The following is a 16,038-nucleotide window of genomic DNA, read 5'->3' on the forward strand; positions in this document are numbered from 1 at the left end:
ATCATCTACTTCACACTAAATGGAACCTTATTTTACAAAATGACCATCATGCTGTATTGAATAAGACTTACAACTACTGATTGAGGCCATGAGGTCATTAGGAACATTTTGCAGAGGTAACAATTCAAGTGAGAAGTAGGGTCATTTCCTCATCTGTCTGTCTCAAGGGATGTAGATCGTGAGAATAAGCCTGCCATTAGCCACGTTTTGATGCATCCTTCTCTGACCTTCCTGCTGTCAACCTGTCACAATTTTCAAAGACCCCTTCACTATGGAAAACAAATATCTGTAGGCTAGCAATCTACTACAATGAAAATTTGAAGTTTTGCATCACTAAGAAAGACAGCCCTGCAAATTTTTTTTGGGTGAATTATTAATGACAGTCCATGCCTCCCTGTGTACAAAGGTTCCACCGAAACAATTCCCCTGTCCCTATTTTGCAGGGGCACCATCACTGCATGCTGGGCTTGTCACCGTCCAAGACAACTGGTTTAAAGAAATACAAGAAAACTGGGGAGTTTTTTCCCACCATAGCAAAATGATAATGAGGTGCAGCCAGGCCAATATGTGACTCTTTTCTCATAGACTTTTATGCAATTTAACTTTGTTGGGAACCACAACTGTCGCCCTCTACTGGCTGTTTGAAGGAATGCACGTTTGAGGCAGTTCCCTATTGGCTTCACTTGTTAGACCCAGAGTCAACACCCATCAATTATGTACAGTCTATGTTCCAAACAATTTAACCCTAGTTACTTAGTTTAGTGCTCAGTGCAAGACTGATTTGTAATCAACTGCTTATCAACAGAAAAAATAGCTAGAATGTAAAGAAAAGCGGATCTTCTGAAATGCACACAAGCATCTAAAGAGATTTAAGTGATGTTTTTTCTGTGTGGATGGGGAACTTTGAGAAAATAATCTTGGGAAATCTATTTGGATGGAAAACTTTGACATGGAAACCCATTTCTGATCACATTAGTGTTGCCGGACTGAGAGACAACAGTCTCTCTAAAATACTGGGGGAAGGGGACGCTGGGGATGTGCAAGTCCAGATAAGCATCAAGTCATAGCTGCCTCCCAGCACAGGAAATAGCATTAGCTTTGTTGTCTCACACACACATACACACTTACACACACAAACGCACACACACACAGTGACCTCTTCCTCCCCAGGTTGCCATGGAGATACCGCTTCCTCTTTACACTCTCCCAAACAGCTGGCCATATGAAGGCTACTGTGTGTGCTTCTGTTATTCTTTATGGATGTATGTTTATTTTATATGTCAGATGCACACAGACTCAACTGCACTGCTTTATAAATTTTTTAAGGCTCTGGCTTTAATGTTGTTGCGTCATGCTTCGAAACTACACCTCCCAGAACCCACCAGTTAATCAAAAATAGTATTTTGGGTTTTCTGTTAATGCTGTTTTTATAATCAGCCCTTTTTTCTTTGTTTGTTCTTTAACCATGCTAACTACATTTTTATGTGACTTTCAACAGAGTATAAAATATGTCACTTCCTGCCCAGAAGAGGATTTCACATAGTCCTTCATGGATCAGCGTCTCCTGTTTCTCCTCATCTGTCTCCATATTGAACTAGACTGTGAGACCCAAACCTCAGGCTCGAACTCATCACTGTAATGGATAGCCTGTCTGGCTGACTGATCGAACAGCTGCAGCAGGCTCACGTTAAGCTCTGCTGGGACTCCTAAGGTGAATGGTTAAAATCAGTCTCATTAATACTCATCACAGACTGTTAGCCTCATTCCTGCTGTTAATCACCACATCAAACCGCCGCTTCTACTCTCAAATTACTTTTTCAACATTTTACACGGCGTTGTCTTATATTCATAACCAGTGTCACCTGCCTCGTCTGGACGCTGTGATCTGACCTTTCTGCACTTTCTTTGAGTCACTACATTGAGCTTAAGCCAGTGGCACTTTGACTCAAATGTAATACTGTAATACTGAGAGCGGTCCTGGAAACAAAGAGGGAAGGTCACTGCTGACTGATCCAGCAATCTGAGGCTCAGATCTAGTGTCTGCACCTCCCCCAGAGTCAATATCATCAGTTAAATCAAATACACCCCCAAAATACTGGCAATACCTCTGCTCCAGCTGGGTCTGTACTCTGGATGCTCTCCTTGTCTCACCCAGGTGAGCTGCATTTGTCGCTACATGAATTTATGTCTAGTGTGCATTGAAACATGAGGTCAAAGTTTTTTAAATATTTTTTTCAGTCCATATATAAAATGTCAAAAAAACTCACCTGGTTTTATTCACATAAGCATCTTTAATTTCTTAATCATAGTCATTCCAGCTTTTTTCCGGTAGTAGTGGTTGTGAATCACCTCGGTTATGGTTTATATGTTAATTAGTCACTGCTCTCAGCCAAGAAATACTTTGGCACATAACACCCATAAAACCATAACTTACTGCTTTTGGATCTCAGTGTTTGTACAGAATAGAGAAACACCAATGTGTAATGTTAGTCAGGGAGATTAGAGCTGCTGGTAGAGGGAATCCTTTGCTTTTGAGTCAAGTCAGAGTGACTTTATTCTTGTTTTCAGTTTTTATGCTAAACTAAACTCAGCATATGCTTACTAATGTTTACCATAACAATGGTGTCCACAGCTTATTTATTTTTTGGATTACTTTTGAGCTGTCTTGCCTTTATTGCAGAGACTAGTTGAACAGACACAGGGAACGTAGGAAGAAGAATGGTGGAAGAACATGCGGCAAATCCCACCATGCGTTGGCAACATCATTCGCTGTTCATGGGACTCCTACTTTATTTTGTACATTCCTCTTGTGCCGCCACAAGATTCTGACCTGTCGCCGCAAGAGCACTGGAACTCTGACTGTCCTGTGGCTTCTTTGGGCCCTGTGGGTTCCAGTTTGGGGCCTCTGTGTAGATGCTCGGTGAGATTGGAATCTGGAAGTTTGGTGGTCAATGCCTTGGGGTCTTTGTCACATTCCTCCAGCCATTTTTGAGCAGTTTTTGCTGTTTGACAGGGTGCGTTGTCCTGCTGGGAGACACCGCCGCCTTTTGGAAAAAGTGGAAAAAGAGTGCTGTATTTAGTCTGTGATAAATAATGTGCTCCACTCTGTTTCATGTTCATTCAGCTTCAGAAACTCTTGGCGCTGGTGGGACAACCAGAGTCCACTGTGCAGCACCAGTGGAGTGGCCGGGCTTGAGGGCAAATTAAAATTACCTTTTGAAATAGGGAGTCAGATAGTGTCTTGTATTGACTTTCCCCCCCTTGATGTTTCCAGCTGATTTAACATTTGTCCCCGTAATATTTCTACTACAAAAAGGTCCACTTATTTTCATCAACCCAATCTTTATCTGGATTTTGGGCAGCTAAGGGTAAAATCACTTTCTTCAGCAGTAAAGGCAGTTTTCTAGCTGGCTGAGCACGGATGAAGTACGGAGCTGTACAAACAGCCCTCCCTGCAGTTTTATCTCTGCTGCTGTGGAACTGCAAACTGTCATGACCAGAAGCTGCTGTTTCAAGGAAGGTTTCCTACTCTTCTTTTCCAACACATCACAGTTCACAATCACAAACAGCATCTGTTGTTCATGATCAATCTGTTTAGTAAAATGTGCTTTCAAGTGATTCGGTGGTGTTTTGAAGCATTTAAGGATTTGTGGGTTTGTTTCAGGCTTGTTCAGATGGATGAGGCTTTACAAGTGAGGCTAGGGGCTAAGGATGAAGAAATCCATGCCACAATCAGGCGAAGGGCAATAAGAGCAGATGAGCATTCAGAGATTTGCTCAACATAAGCCTCAGAACAGATGACAGCTTTGTCTTATTTTGTTTTGACAAAAAAAACTGGTACACTTTTTTTTTTAGCTTGTAGCCAACTCTGATCAGCATCATCATTATTAAAGCTGTGTAGGCTCTTTCCTTTCAACATCTGAATAAAAAATCTAATAATTTCATTATAACGGTTAAACATCCAACATTTAAAGTAGTTTCAAGCACGAAGGCACTACCTTAATTGGGTAAACAAAAAACTTACTGCGGAGCTCCTAAATAACAAAAAAGAAGAGGCTGCAGCGCATCAGGTTATCATCACTGTAGAAATCCACAAAAACAGAACCACTTTGATTAATTTGCTTTTGCAGCATCTCTTAGTTACAGTTTGTTTGCATCTATTTCACTGAGAGTGTTCTTGCATGTGGTGTTGTGTGAAACCCAAACGAGATTCCCTGACTTCCTCCACCCTCGTCGTCTTAGCTGGTTTTGTGATTCACGTGTATACATGTATGTATGGGATCTGTATCTCAGTACAAATTTACTCTGTTTAGTAAGCCAGGCCTTCCCTCTGTCGATATTTACACAGACTTGGTTACAACAGTAAGTAAATTCAGGAACCGGTGATTGAGGGCAAATCAATTACTGTAGCTCAATGGTCTGTGTTTGGGGGTTCTACTGTAGCATTTGTCTACTGTGTGCCAGCCTACTTTCTGCATTCTGAACCAAGAGTAACACTCAGGTTATATTCTTAAACTGATAGTAGTTTATGGGCAATCAATAGCAGGGCCATAATTCTAACTTATATTAGGGGAATTACATTGTACTGCACTTCTTCTTTAGATTGGCTCAAATGGTGTTTCCCATAGACTGTATAAAGAAAAAGTCTATGGAGAGAGGTACAGCAGACTGCTTGTCCTGTGACTTTCCCATAAACATTACTGAATTTACTAAATACTAGCAAATGACAAAATAGGTTGCATAAGATGTTAATAAACAACATCTCCTAGTCTAGATCAATTCATGCAAATTGCTGATTACATGCAGCTATTGTCCTACAATGTCAAGCTAAACTCTTGTTCGAACTTTAGCTTGCTGCCATACATTCTGTGCATGGAATATATGCAGCAAGGGAACAGCCGATACAAGCTGAGCTTTGGATCTGTTAATGTCCCCATCAGTTGTTCATGGGAGACTTATTATTGTAATGCTGTGCCAACAATAACAATTCACTTCAGCCAGGACATATTGTTCCAACTAATATTTCCACATTACTTACAAAGAAATTTTAAATGTTATGTACTGAATTACTATAATTGCAAACATTAGTTGGCAATTTTAAAAAAAACTTCTTCAAGTATTAAGTAGGGAGGGTTCTTTTTAAAACAAAGTTTAGTTATCAAGGTAATTTTTTTAAGTTACCTCAACTTTAGTTTACTTATTAATCAACTAACACAGAAATTAGAGTTTAAATGACACACAATATTAAGTTGAAGTAGTTGTTAACATTATTAACTTAATCGATCAAAACATGTTTTAAACTTAAAGGGTTTATCTAAATCATTGATTTTTTAAAAAATCTTGCACCAATGCATTAAATGGGAATAGGTTCCTTGAATTACTTTTTAGAATGTAAAATATTTCTGCCTATTGGATTTCTGCGTAAAAAAGACAAAATAAATGAAAAAGGGTGTATGGGACTAGGAATAGTGACTTTGTAATCAACATAATGTGTGACAGCTGCTGCTGTGCTCTTCTGCTTTAGGCTCTGACGTCACGGTGAGCGTATTGTGTCACTTCCTGTTATGGCGCTGTGTTGTGTTCTCTGACTGTTGTAGCTTATACACTCCATCTAATTTGATAATCATTAAATCTGTGTGTAGCGGTAATATTTGAATCGTAACATACACTCGTTTTCTTCAAGCACCCTCTCAGTACTTAATTCTAAGTTAATCTGTTATCTCTGTCCGCTAGCCTAGCACTTACCAGTTAGCATGGCTTCTCCCTCTTCCTCTCCTTCTCTTTCCTGCTCAGTGTGTCACATTTTTAGTTACTCCTCTGCCTCCTTTAGTGATAACGATACCTGTAATAAATGCAGTCTCTTTGTAGCTTTGGAGGCGAGGCTCTCTGAATTGGAAGCGCGGCTCCGCACCATGGAAAACACTCCGCTAGCTGTTAGCCAGGTCACCTTAGCGAGAAGATATCTGGTTCGCGTCCCGGCTTTCCCGGGATCTTTCTGCATGGAGTTTGCATGTTCTCCCTGTGCATGCGTGGGTTCTCTCCGGGTACTCCGGCTTCCTCCCACAGACCAAAAATATGCTGAGGTTAATTGATTACTCTAAATTGCCCGTAGGTGTGAATGTGAGAGTGATTGTTTGTCTCTGCATGTAGCCCTGCGACAGACTGGCGACCTGTCTAGGGTGTCCCCTGCCTTCACCTGAGTCAGCTGGGATAGACTCCAGGGGTGGGCCCCCCCCCCCCCCCCCCCCCCGCGAGCCTAATGAGGGTTAGGCGGACACCCTCTCTATTTTTAAGACCAGGCTTAAAACCTTCCTTTCTGACAAAGCTTATAGTTAGGGCTGACTGGGGGACCCTGACGGGGTATGCTGGTGTTTTCATTTGCACAACTGACTTCCCCTCTTTACGTCCCTTTAGTTTGCCTCTAGTTATGCTGCTATAGGCCTAGGCTGCTGGGGAACCTCTCTGGATGCACTGAGCCCTTCTCTAACTACCTTTGTATTTAATATATATACCATTATTGCATTACACTCACTCTGTTTCTCCCTGTGTCCTTTCTCCGAGTGTCCCTGGTCCCAGAGCTGGATGCTTCAGATGTGTGGTCGTTCTCCCACCAACTGTAACCCTCTATCTCTACCCCTCTATCTCTACCTCTACCCCTCTATCTCTACCTCTCTACCTCTTCTGTCCCTCTCAACCCGCCCGGCCAGCAGGCAGATGGGTCCCCCCACATTAGAGCCGGGTTCTGCTCGAGGTTTTTTTTCCCTGTTAAAAGGGTGTTTTCCTTGCCACTGTCGCCTTTTGGCTTGCTCTGGAGGTCAGGCATATGGGTTCTGTAAAGCATCTCGAGACAATTTGACTGTAATTGCCGCTATATAAATAAAATTGAATTGAATTGAACTTGTTTTTAAATCTCTTTTGAGTATCACTATGATGATGTCTATACATATACTGTAGTTAATTAGTTTGTTTTATTCTCTTGTTTAGAATTTCTCAGTATGTGATGGTAATTTTTACACTTTGTAACAGCTTTTAAATCATTTGCATTGAGGTTAAACTGTATCTCATTACAGTCTTTTAGAGTTTAGTGGCACATTTTACTAGCAGTCAGTAAAGTCAGCCACCCTGAATGACAGATCTGTGGGATCTTTGCCACTACAACATACTTCTTGTGTTAATAATATTTCCTCTAATAACTATCTCATCTGTCCACATGTTTCTATCCTCTGACATGCAGGCCTTCTACATCACGTCTTCTCCAGGAGGTTGTGTGATGCGGGGCGGCTCCTCTCCTCCCTCCGCCTCCTCCCAGTCCATCCAGCTGCGGACTCCGTCATTTCGCCTCCCCGTCCTTCACTTGTTGGATGTGTCCGTTTGAATTTCACTGATTTCAAGCTTCCTGGCCGTTGTTTGTCTTCTTGGAGTCCTGCGAAGACCGCCACTGTGCGTGAAGGTTAAAACGTTTTCACGGGTTAGATGTGCGTAAAAAGCGCTCATCCGGGAGCGTTATTTTCTCCTCGTCCTCACCTGTTTGCTGCTGCACCGTGAATATGCTCCGTTCCTCGATGTCCTCCGATTGTGGCTGTCTCCACAGCCGTCCATCTGACCTTTAGTGTGCCGGTTCCACAGCGATAGTGTTTGGTTTCCCTGGCGGCGGTGTGCGCTCTGGACTCCGGCTCATCCTCGGAGAAGTTCCGCCGCAGTCCCATGCACAGCTGCTCTCTGCTCTCCTGCTGCTGCGATAAGGATGCTGGTGGCTTTTCATGGTCAGACTCCACAGGATTAGCCCGAGATGAACTCACGGACCATGTAACTAGATCAGGTATGTGCACTGATGAAAGGGGGGAGAGATGGGGTAAGATTTTTTGTTTGTAACCTCCGAGAAAAATAACATTCATCAGACTGTAGATTCAAACATCAGAGAATGTGGTTATGTTTGGTGTGAAGAAGTGGCCCCTGTTAAGTTACTGTGGCGAAAATGTCACATTGTCCAGCAAAGATTGCTGTGACTGCAGCTGTCTTTTTACTTTCATTGCAACGTGGAATGTGTCTTTAATGTGAAGGAGATGAAGTGACAGTGGAGCAGCTCAGCAGGAGCTGGAGTCTTGTGGTTTTGCCATTTTGCTGCTGCTGTGATCTTCTGCTGGCATTTCATGGGGAAAGGGCTGCATCGTTTCTAACGGAAAGGGTGAAGTGTAGATTCAGACAGTGGCTGCAACATGAGTACTTATGGTTATGGGCTGTGTACCCACTTGAGTCACTTGCATTTAAAAATACTGTCTGTATCATTATTCTTCAGAATCGGTGTGCAGTTTGAAAATGCGCATCTGAAATGCTCCAAGATTCCAATTACAAATTGCCCTTCTGTACTGTAGAATAGTTTGACAGTGTTTGACCGGAATTGTCGGTGAGCTGGTTTGCCAAATTATTTTCATGAAAGAAACCCTTATATGTATTATAATTTATTTTTAATCTGTGGAGATGAGTTTTTAAAGGTTAAATTATTGACTGGAGAGGAATTTTTAAAGCTCACATGGTCAAAGCCTCTCTAAATGATGCCAAATGCACTTCAATGAGAAGTTGTATGGGATGGTGTCACTGCATGTCTTGTCTCGGCCTTGAAGTCAGTGAGTAAAATGTAAAGTAAGAACTGTGATGAAAGGAACTTTGCTCTCCAGTCTTGTAGGACGGAGTGGTTAGTGGCTAGTGCTTTCCCCATGGGCAGATATGTAACACAGAAACAAAAACCTTCACCTCCAAGTTAGATCTTTTTTCATTTTGTGCACGAGGCTGCTAAAGCACAGCCTGTGAAGTGCATTGATCTCCCACATCAACACCCGGCAGTAGGTGCCATACTACTGTGACCCATTTCTCACAGTGGAAAATACAGCTTGACTAAATAACTGTAGAGCAGCCTCTTCCTATCCTCCTGTCTCCACAACACACTCACCCTCACACACTTCTTGATTTCTCCACATCCAGTGGCTGTGATAGAACAGGAAGTGGGCTGATTTCCCCGAGGAGTCTGCAGTCAGGCCTGTCACGGCTAACACAGCAGCAACAGACAAAATGTATTTAATACACTGGTTGTATCATGGTGTGCTGTGCCGACAGTTCAAAACACTGTGGGAAATTACAACTCCACTGATAGCAACATTTGGTTTGTCAACATCAAGTTGTTCTGTAACCGCCTCTGGCTGGGACGCTAAATATTTGATCAACCTCAGTTAATTTGGGAAACAGTTTGTCTACACAGCCTCATTAGTTAATCATCACAGATTTTCTTTGACACTGTTTGAAGTTAAACCACATAAGTTTGTGAATTACATGTTTTTGCTTCAGTTACAGAACCACCAAAATCTTGATTGGGCCCCAAAAATCTTTTTAAAACCTGTTGGACAACCTGACGGCCTGTTGTTTTGGTTTCACGCTGGTGACAAACAGCCTGCAGATGCTGTATGGAATTAAGAAACTATGATCCTGCACTACTAGGGATGCTGATGATTATTGGTTTATTTATTGTTGTTAATAATTTAATGGATTAAGAATATATTCACCAATACAGCCAAAGTTGATTGACATGCATGTCGGAAAGTATTTTAGATTAGCTGTAGTACCTGGTCGTGCCACCAGATGGAGCATCTCACTCTTAAAGGAGCTGGAGTATTGCGTCTTCTTCGTGTTTAATACTGTAGTGACCAGAGAAGGCGGTCTCTTGGACTACAGACCGTTCCATGTTGGAGTAGTAGAGAGAATTGTGGAGATTTAGCTAGCAATGGGCACCGTGACAAAGACTGCTGTGACAGTTCATGGTTTCCAGGCAGAGCTCACATTTGTAAGACTAGCTGGAGTCTACTAGGACTAGTTACTATTGTAGAGTAGCTGCTGTAACAAAAGCATTTGGCCACGAAAGTCACCTATGTGTTGTTCGAATGAGCCCTATCCACACATCGAATAATGCTGGCTGTTCTTACTGATTATTACATGATATCCCCACTAACTATCAGTTAAGAAAATGGTTAAAAATTGGGATCCTTATGCACTACTAATCTCTGTCCTACTGTAAATACTCTAGCTGTCCTCGTGTAATTATCTGTTATTTTGAACATTTTATCATTTTCATTTGCTATGTTTTTAAGTATCCAAGTTGTGATTGGAAACCAAAAAATACATTAAATTATAGAGCGAGGCAGGCTTCTCATAATTATCTTACAGCCCATCACAAGTGGTTAAAACTTGCTGTCAAGCATGAACCATGATCTTGCATCATGTCCACTCAAGATGAACATCTGAAGGTTAGTAGGCTGTGATAAAATGCATACTGTAATTATAATAAAGCCTCTCCTGGCAAAAGAGTCCTAGCATCATGACAGTCTCAGCCTGCTCTGCAGTGTATAGAATATAAATGAGATCTTTTTTAATCAAAGTAAAGCCATTGTTACTAAAGGAAAGGCCTGTGTGTCGTAGATTTTGCCTGAGTGCTGTGCTCAGTATGCCTTAAGAGGTAAAGTCCTGTCTTGCTTCCTGCTGCTGACGCTCCACTCAGTGTATTTTCTGGGACAACATGCATGGAAGAGTGTTTTTAAGGTTGTGGTAGTGGCGTGTATATGCGTGTTTGTTGTGTTGGGGCTGGGGTGGATGGGCAGAGTCTCCAACTACCCAGGGAAGAAGAGAGTGTTTCAGTGTTTCTGGAGAGGTGTGTGAATTATTCATTAGCCCTTAAGGTTTTTGTGGCTGAGGGATTGGTATTTCTTGCCGTACAGTTGAGAGTCGACTGTACTGTAATCACACATTAAAGCTGAGACGAGTCGTGTGCAAACGGCAGCGTGGCATTAGCAGGAAAGGACACAAGACTCAATGCTATCATGATCAGGTAGCTACGTTTTTAAAATAGACTTGAATCTCCACTGATGGCTGGTTTCTGGTGTCTGGAGGAGAAAGATGCTTTTATTTATTTATTTATTTTATTATAACAGATGTGTTCAACAAAGAATGATGGGTCCATTTGTTTCAATGCGCCCAGCACACACAGTCTCCCACTTCCTGCACATGATGATTTAACATTAGTGTTTGGCTGAGCCTGGCAGGTTGTCATACATGAATAACACTAAAATATGATCTTACATGGTTCTTTGTGCAGCTTTAAACCATAGAGCCATGCAAATATTTTTGTTAATATCTAGGGGAATCTATCAACACTATGTCTCACTTCTGTAGTCGCTCACAGGCAGAACTTATGCTGACACTTAAGAAAAGACGAGGGCCTTCCTGCGCTCTCATGAGCTGGACTCGTCTCCTGTGGATCTGTGTGCTTGGAGCCGGGAGTCTCTCGAGTCACCAGCCGACACTGACTGCTTCCAGCCTCCCATTAACTTCACTTCATTTACGTTAATAAACACCTTATTTTTCATGTTACATTCTTGCATTGATGGTCTGTGAGTCCAGAAATGTCTAACTCCTGTCATCAAAACCAAACAGCCAAATCCAGCAGGTCATTTAAGAAATCATAACCCATTTTTGAAAGACAACCACAATCTTTTCCATCTTGCCGCTGGTACAGTAAATATTCTTTGTCACTTATAGTCAGTATGTGTCAGAGAGAAGTCTACAAGTCCAGATACCTTCACTCAAACAAGAAAGCTGTTATCTCAGCTCAGTGGCCATTAATTTAAAAAGACAACATTTTATTTTTAAAGTCGGACATAGAGAGTAAAATAGGAGGCAACATCAATCTGATTGGGATTGTGGATGTTGCAAGTTTGTACCAGTGATGATTTGTGTTTAATACCTTAAACCCACTTTTACATACTTTTTTTTTTAAACTTCACTTCATTATCTTATTCCATGGGATTAAAGCCAATGCACAAAATGCTTGCAGATGCACAGCAGCTCTGCTTCTGTAGACACTGAATGATTATTTATTCCAGCTCTATGCATGACTGTTTTTTTAATACCATCCCACTGGATTTCTGACCATCACACCCTCACAATACCAGAATTACAATGATTCTTGTCTTCTCCCATCATGCATGGAAAGACAATATAGCATAACATAGCAAAATTACAGTTACATTCTTAAGAAGTAGTACTTACTTCTCAGAGAGAACAGAGCGGGTACATGTCTCAACCCGGAGGTGCCAGATGTGAGACCATTGTTTATCAAGATATTGTATTGCACATTTGTCTCAAAAAAGTCAAATTCTTTTTCATCTTTGTAAGTAAAGACAGGGAAATTAGTCCGAATGCATGACTTCCCTTGCGTTGCTTTTCTATTGTAAAAACTCACTCTAATCTTCTTTACAACTTAATGTGTCCATCTTTCAGGTTAGTTAATCCCAGGACTGGCAGTTTATAGTTTTAGCTGTCCACTTCCTCCTGTTGCAAAGTTAAAACTACCTTCAGATTGTGTTCTGTAAATGGTAAATGATCCGCACTTATATGGTGCCTTTCATCCTTAGCTGGGTTCTACAAATCTCTTTACAACGTGTTTCTCATTCACCCATTTACACACACACACACACACACACACACACACACACACACACACACACACACACACACACACACACACACACACACACACACACACACACACACACACACACACACACACACACACACACACACCAACGAGTCCCACAGGACTCTGAGCATCCCACTGCAGCCTCTGCTATTTACACACTTCTATCCAGCAGGTATTCTCCAGACAGCAATATATTTTTACCTTCAGGAAAGACTCCAGAACATCAGGTAACATTTGCTTTCGCTTACTCTTATGGGGGTTCTGATTGAAATTTGTGACACTTTGCCGTGCGCAGCTTGAGGCGTGTGGATGTGAGGCGCAGTCATGCTGGGTGAGGATGAGGCCAGCGAGAGGAAGGCTTGTTGGCAGAGCCGGAGGCCTCTGGAAGAGAAATGCTGTTATCTGCTAACGTAGCTCTACTCCTGCTGGCTGCTGTATCCGTGGTGACTCATCAAAAACACGCATATACACATACAGGCGTACACACTTCCAGACACACTTCCAGACATAATGAGACCGACAGACATATGCGTACACTAACACGCCCTTTAAATGACACAGTAGTCCTTGACATTTACATACTTATACATGGGCAGATACTCGCAGTGAGATGCAAACAAATGCCTTCCAAACACTTACTATACACACACTCTTTACCTTTTGAAAGTCGAAGTGATTGTGACATTTTCTCCGAATCAACAGTCACATAAAATCTCATGCAATGTCTTTTCACCACAGATTTCTTGTTGAGGATGTATCATATGATTACGTTCCTCCCCCAGAAAACTGTTATGTAACAAGGAAACAATTTGGAAATGTGTGAAAAGCATCAATCTGATAGTTTTGTCCTTGTAAAAGAAATAAAATCTCCCTCGTAGCCCAAAAAAAAACCTGCTCATGAGTTGGGAGTTGAACTAGAGGTCATTTGAGCTTCAGATCAGTATCTACACAGATCCACCCTTCATAGTCTTACCTTGACCACCTATTTCAACTTTTCTGCTGAGGAAACATTTTCTCTGACTGCCCGTGCTTTTTTTATTTATTTATTTTTTATCATAACATATCTTCTTTCGTGAAATTTCAGCCCTTTCTCATCACTACCCACCAGCTCCCCAACTTTGTTTTATTCATCATGAAGTGAAATGTAGAACTGATCCTGTAACGGTTCCCTTATGCAAGCACTGCTCGAAGCTTAGATCCAACGTTTACACTTGCAGTAAGCAGTTTTTCTGATTTTCTTCCTGAGAAGGAGCCGTAATCCACTCCTTTCTTCACTCACATGCATGCCGTGAATAGTAAAGAGGAAACAGGTCAGAGGCTACAGGACGCAGATCATATTCCTGTGACTCGAAGTCAGCATGTAAGAAATATGTGCTAAAATATACATTCCATATGAATAAAACATGTTGCGCCACTGAGATGTAACTGCATTCCTGCTGACACATACATTTTCAGCTGGCAGGTATGAATTTTGTTGATAATGATATGTGTTTATTTATTCATGTCTTCCACTTTCACATCCATAATCCATGTCTCTCTGAACGTTTATGCACATCAGTTAATCTGACATGCTGTATATTCTGCTTTTTTTTCTCCCTACAAAACTTTTCCTGCAAAAGAGCTGAACTTGTACATACAGGTTTCATTTTTAAGGGTATTTATTCATGAAGGAAAATGTAGCAAATGAATTTTACGGGTGAGCTTTTAAAAAGCTAATTGGAGTCCAACCAAATTATCTCAAGATGGCACTTTAAAAACCTTTTACATCAGTGATTCCCTTTTATACATAAATAACACTTTAAAGCAATAATCTTGATCATACAGTGCTCATAATACATTTTCATTCTTTGTGACATCTCTGAACATGCCTAAAAAGACATGTCAAAGGTCAGTAGAGACGACACCAAAACATTAGTCTTTTTTTTAATGTGCTACATGGTTATGTGCATACAAAACCAGTCTTTAAACTAATCCACGTAAAACAAAATATTGGAGAAATCGCATTACTTCAGACCATGTAAACCTTTTAATCTGAATATTGCCTTAAGCTGATTAGTCCCTTTGCTGTGCATGTTAAGATACCGATGTTCTCAAGATGAAATTGGTGCATGATAAAGTTGTGGGATTTCCGCAGGGTGTTTTATCTCTTTTATCTATTTCCTCCCACTTACATTATGCTGGAGATTTAAAGCCTGTCGCAATCTGTCCCTGCAACTTGACACAAACAAAGATTGCACAGAATGGGATAAGAACAACAGCTATCCAGTTGCATCTTCCTTAGTCAACGAATACAGAAGACATTTAAAACACGTTAATATTTCAGTTCAGTTTCTACATAATTCAAGATATTTTGATTAAAGGACAAGTCTTTAAAACCCCTGAGATTTGTTAAATTACCTCCTGAGTTTTACTGCCTGTGTTATTGCACTGACTTATATGAAATCATAATGACACTCTCAAATGGGAAAACAATTACGTGAGAGCTACAACCTAACTAATGCAGGGAGATGAGAGGAGATCTGAGTGGTTGTTTGTCCTGGAAGCGTTTCCTCTTCTGGGTGTCTGCCTGACTGTTGGCAGGATGGCACAGTGGATTCAGTTACCATCCTGTAAGCTGAAGGTCATACATTCAGTCTTATTCATAGCCATGTGTTGAGATGGGTTTTAGCAACACACTGAAATTTATTCTCACTCAAGGATTGTCAGGCTGGGCTCTGTTTTGACAGTTGAGGATAAAGCTTTGGACAGTGTTTGCAGACTGGTTTCACAAAGATGTTTTGGCCTGATCTGTAGTGTTGTTCCAGTCTCAGTTTTGCTCTGATCAAATAAAAACTGACTCACTATGAGTAAAAATCAAAGGCAGTACATCCTACTACTTGACTAACTCAGAACTAAGGTCCATGTTTTCATGGAAACATTCAGTGACACCAGCTGGAATTTGACACCAAATGAAAAAAAAAAAAAAAAAAAATCATTACTTATAATTATAATTTTAGTAGGAACACGGTGGAGTGTTCAATAAGGGAAGTTTTTCTCAGAGACTGCAGTGACTGTTCAGATATTATCACTAGTTTTTGCTTGTTAAAAAGTACTGGGCCCTGCCACACTAGATACTATGGAAGTGTTTTGTTTTGTTACACTCTTTAAAGAATGTTTCAGTAAAATGTATGTGTTTAACCTCAAGGCTCTAAAATGAAACCAGTATGCAAGTGCTTCTAATGGCCACTTGAAGCTGCTCCAAAAGTGAGTCAATCCCCATAGACACCCATATTAAAATGCTCAACTTTACAGCAGAAATAAACATGTTTACAGCCTTGCACACAAAACTGTTTTGGTCTCTATAGCTCATAATGATGATTGTATGGAGGTGAGTTTTTATATAACTCACCTGTTTAAATTGCACTATGCCATAAAGTTTTCCATAGTTAAGAGTGTGAGGGGAGTTGTTTGCCCCCTGTTTGTTTATTTTTGTATAGATGGGGGTTAGGCGATGCCACCAAACTGAGTTTCAAAACCAA

General features: G+C 41.1%; 1 protein-coding gene across 3 annotated transcripts in view; it reads left to right on the top strand.

Annotated features, from left to right (window-relative positions):
• The first annotated feature begins 7,265 nt into the window (after window positions 1-7,265).
• Window positions 7,266-16,038, top strand: part of fam163ab (family with sequence similarity 163 member Ab) — a 35,014-nt gene continuing 26,241 nt past the window's right edge. For all 3 annotated transcript variants that reach the window (XM_055005898.1, XM_055005907.1, XM_023269914.3), the window contains exon 1: window positions 7,266-7,819. The gene's annotated coding sequence lies outside the window, so the exon portion shown is untranslated. The remainder of the gene's footprint in view (window positions 7,820-16,038) is intronic.

The sequence above is a fragment of the Amphiprion ocellaris genome, chromosome 2, assembly GCF_022539595.1.
Source record: "Amphiprion ocellaris isolate individual 3 ecotype Okinawa chromosome 2, ASM2253959v1, whole genome shotgun sequence".
Lineage (NCBI taxonomy): Eukaryota > Metazoa > Chordata > Actinopteri > Pomacentridae > Amphiprion > Amphiprion ocellaris.